The 4628-nt window shown below is 37.2% G+C and overlaps 1 long non-coding RNA gene across 1 annotated transcript; it reads right to left on the reverse strand.

The window, feature by feature from the left end:
• Positions 1-326: 326 nt before the first annotated feature.
• LOC144023012 (uncharacterized) lies at positions 327-2781 on the reverse strand. Its single transcript, XR_013284468.1, has 3 exons — positions 2625-2781; positions 1872-2073; positions 327-937 (listed from the first exon to the last, which is right to left on the reverse strand). It is a non-coding gene; the product is annotated as an uncharacterized LOC144023012 (long non-coding RNA).
• Positions 2782-4628: the final 1847 nt, after the last annotated feature.

The raw sequence follows: 4628 nt of genomic DNA on the forward strand, positions 1-4628 counted from the left end.
CCTCGCAGCGGTCGCTGCTCGGGCCCTAATAATAATAATAATAATAACTAGAGCTGCGAGCAGCTATAAAGGGCCCTCGCAACCCGGGCCACGTTGGGGTATATGCAAGTCGGGGGACTTGCACGTTGGGGTACTGTTAAATAGACAAGGACCATGGAAAATAGAAATGCATTTGCCGTGCCTTGTGTGTAAAAAGGTGCAGTAAAAGGCCAAAAATGATGCACAATTCCCAAAATAAATTCAAAAGTGTGGACTTTCTGATGTGTGTGCAAAGTTTCATGAAAAGTCGCTCGTTTGATATTCAAAACCAGCATCTGTTTATTTGAAAACATTGCATGGCACAGAGATGGTGTGTGATCAAATAAAAAGCTTTTTGATGACTCTTAATGTGGTGTCGCTGTGCAACACATATGTATTCATGACATAGTGAAGTATTGTGACAGTTTTGTAGGGTCCAGCAAACAGTAAATGTGTGACAGTTATTCAAGAAAAAATGTAGCTTTGAAGCAGGCTAACCAATGACATCATCTAAAGGGGAAAAAAGCACATGAGCAAGCATAGGTATAAGTAGAGCAGAAAAAGAGATGAAAGAAGTGCGAGAGATGGAACAGGAGAGGAATGCAGCTGTTTATGTATAGCTGTTGTAACAGGACAGATTAAATAACACTTTAACCTGGGGTTAACAGCGCCCTAGGACAGATAAACTCTTTAGTGTAAAAGTTTTCTGGGACAGATGAATCCCTTGGGGTCAAAGAGTTTGGGTTAGCACATAGTCTGTCTTAGGATAATGTAACCTCCATGGATGAATTAGTCCTAGGACGCTTTGACCTGCGGGCTAAAACTTCAGGGGGGTTAACCTGTCCTGTTATATTGTGATCATCGTCTTCGTGCATGTCCTCAGTGGCTTCTTCTGTCTGTGTGGCAGCATTTGATACATCTGTAGAACAAAAAAGAATGAAGAATCATGTTAGATCTGTGAAGTTTGGTTGTCTTAGGTGTAGTTTACAGAACAGTCGTGTGCATATTTTTAGCATGGTAGTGTCTTAATACAAATGCATATTATGTAATGCACTGTATATGGATATTACAGACGTAATATTTGACGGTGATCTTATATTCATAGTTTTTGCCCGTTAATAAATAATATAGCTAGTAAGTAATAAGACACGCAAAAATGGTATAGTTGAATCCTCTGGGTCAAAAAGCAATGTTTTAGGATTGTGTGATGAAATGATGAATAAAAGTAAGGATACGACAGGTACATAAATGGTTATGTAAGTGTAAAATTTGGCATGGTGTGTCCAGATACATGCAGGATAAATATAAAATATTATGGTGTGTGATTGATTTTTTCTTAGTAAAAATTTGTATTGTAAAGGTCAAGTCACTGTATGTCCAAAAAAATTTAAAAAAAAAAAATCTATGGTATAGAAACATCATAATCAGGGGCAAAGACATAAACATAATAATAGTAATTAATAATGATAGAATTTAAATACAATCTTTTCCATGAATATGTCAGTTATTTTGAGAAGATACAGAAAAAAAAGAACTTTGAAGTGTCTATCAGTGGATGAAAGAGGGCAAGATCACAGCGTAGCTACATGATATCAGTCACATTTGAAAGTAATCAAGTGTAGTATGTATTCACATTATATACATTGAGAAATTGCGGCTCAATAATCAGTCAGTGTTTTAGTTAACAGTCCAATTTTACCTTCAAGATATTCCTAACAGAAAAAAAGGAACGTGCATTAACAAAAAAATGTAAAAATGTCCATTGTCAAACATGTCATTCATTATACACAATGTGTAGGATGGGGATGCTTGCTGTGTTAGTGTTTGTGTGTCTTCCATGTCATATAGCTTACCATCACGGACAAATGCATCACATGCATCCTTTATATCCAATGCAGTCTGGAGTTCTTTCACAAGCTTGGTTTTGAAGTCTATCTGTTTTTCAAGTGCTCGATTGACTCGAGTCACATGGACTAGTTGGTTCATTTGGGAATGAAGATCAAGGCTGCGCTGGTATAAGTCGTTGCGACTGAAAGCATGATCAATGCATGCATACTGTAATGACAAAGCATTCAATGAAAATCAGTCATGTTAGATTCCATGATTCTAAATAGCAGAGGTAACGTGTTGGTGCAAAACGTTGTGGTCGTGTTGCATGTTACTCAATGGCTGTGTGTGTCAAAACGAGTTTATTTGAAAGAATATACAAATATATACACACGGACATATATATTTATACAGTATAACAGTACCGCATGTATTGGTTTTAAGGAAAGAGTTGAAAAGCAGTGTTCAGAAAAAAGCATAAGACGCACAAAGTACCATTTCACTACATGTAATAAGTTGTCAAGTAGACATGTGAATTAAGTGGTTAAGATAGTGGCTACTGTGCAAGTAAGCTTCAATTGTCTCTAAAAGGTTAGCATATGTGTTCTACATGATATCAATGGCTAGACGTGCTCGTGGAGAAACATTACAAACAGAAAAACACACTAAAGGTGCCTTTAACAAACCTGTTAATAAATGAGAACTTAATACATATATGTATGGCATACTGTATATGATTGAGAAAGTTGTCCTGTTTAGTTTATGTATTGTATACTTACGGAAAAAAGTTGGCAATCTTTGCGTATGGAGATGATTAGAGGGTCTTTATCAAAAGAGAATTTGCTTGGTGATTTGTTCATGTTCTGTAGAAAAGCAAAGGAGTAGAAATAAATACAGTATCATACTTCATAAACATACAAGAAATTTGTAGCTGTATTAACCATTGTTGGTATTTGAAGTGATAATTTAGGAATAGAAGTGTAGTGATTGCAGAATTTATAGAGTGCTTACCTTGTATGACTTTGTAGATGGAAATGTCTTTTGTTGAAAGAGCTCTTTGTTGTCTACTATATATGCAAGGACAAGCATAAGTAGGTGTGGTTATGAAGTACTTGACCATTGAAATAAAGCAGTGGTATCAAATGTATGGACCGTGGTTTGGCTCAGGCCTGCAAAGGGGTTTAATGTGGCACAAGAGATAATCTTGTAAGGTACAAAAAATAATAATAATATAATAGGTATGCCTCTGAGTTTTCACAAATCTAGGTCAAGTCAAGTCATCTTTAGATATTTCGCGCTTGAATCATCCAATCGGAAATGCTCCATAAAAAATGTATAGAGGGTGCGATTTATTGCAAATTGCACAAGAAATCTCTAAAAATTCATGTTAATGACAAGTCTGATGTGTGTGCAAAGTTTCACGAGTTTTCACACATGTATAGATAAAAAAAAACAAAGCAGCACTTTACTTGGCAACCAATGCATCGCTATAGCAGCAGCGTGCGACAAAATAAAAAACTTTCGATAAATTTGCATCTTAAACATCTTAAGATGAAACACACCAAGTTTGAACACGGTCGGATGAATTTTGTAGGAGGAGTTAAAATATGACCCCTAAAAAAGGCCACAAAAAAAGGCTACAAATCCCATCATAAATCAAAATGGCGGACTTCCTGTTTGGTTTAGCACATGGTTCCAAGAGACTTTTTTGTACATCGTGGGCTCTTATGTATGCCTCTAAATTATCATAGCGCTAGGTGAAACGTACAACCGGGAATGCTTCGTTAAAGAGGAGTTTTTTTAGCTCAAAATGTGATGCCCGGCCCCTACGGGACTTCCTGTTGGGTTTAGCACATGGCACCAAGAGACTTTTTTGTACATCGTGGGCTGTTACATTTGTCTACAAATTTTCGTAGCTCTAGCTGCTTCGTACAACTGGGAATGCTTCATTAAGAAGTAATTTTTTCCTTTGCAAACTGTGCATGCCACGGCAACAGCGTGCGACAAAATAAAAAGCTTTCAATAACTTTTCATCTTCAACATCTTAAGATGAATCACACCAAGTTTGGAGATGATCGGATAAACTCTGTAGGAGGAGTTCGTTAAAATAAGACCCCTATGAAATGGCCCAAAAAATGGCAACACGTTCCAAAGTAAATCAAAATGGCGGACTTCCTGTTCGGTTTAGCATATGGTTCAAAAAGAGTTTTTTGTACCTTGAGGGCTGTTACATATGTCTTCAAATATTGGTAACTCTAGGTGAAATGTACAGCCGGGAATGCTTCCTTAAGTTAGAATTTTGAAACACAAAATTTGATGCCTCGCCTCTGGCGGACTTCCTGTTAGGTTTAGCATATGGCACCAACAGGCTTTTTTGTAGATCATAGTCTGTTACATATGTGTACCAATTTTCGTAGCTCTAGATTAAACGTACCACCGGCAATGCTTCGTTAAGTAAGAATTTTGAAACTGTAAATTTGATGCCCCGCCACCGTCATATAGTATGTCAAAAACTTTAGATTTTTTACCATGATGTTGTCCCAGGTGTTGAGATGGTACAGCCCAAGTTTGAAGTCAATCGGGTTAACCGTGTAGGAGAAGCGGGCAAAAGTATGACCCCTGTAAATGTGCAAAAATGGGCCAAAATTGGACATTCAAATACTCATACCTCAGTTCCTGTCTATTTTAGGGTACACATATCAAAGAGGTTTTTGTTCATCTGGATGTGCTACAGGTGCCACACAATTTTCGTAGCCATAGGACAATCGTAGCGGGACAGGGAT

The sequence above is a fragment of the Festucalex cinctus genome, chromosome 7 (assembly GCF_051991245.1).
Source record: "Festucalex cinctus isolate MCC-2025b chromosome 7, RoL_Fcin_1.0, whole genome shotgun sequence".
Taxonomy (NCBI): Eukaryota; Metazoa; Chordata; class Actinopteri; order Syngnathiformes; family Syngnathidae; genus Festucalex; species Festucalex cinctus.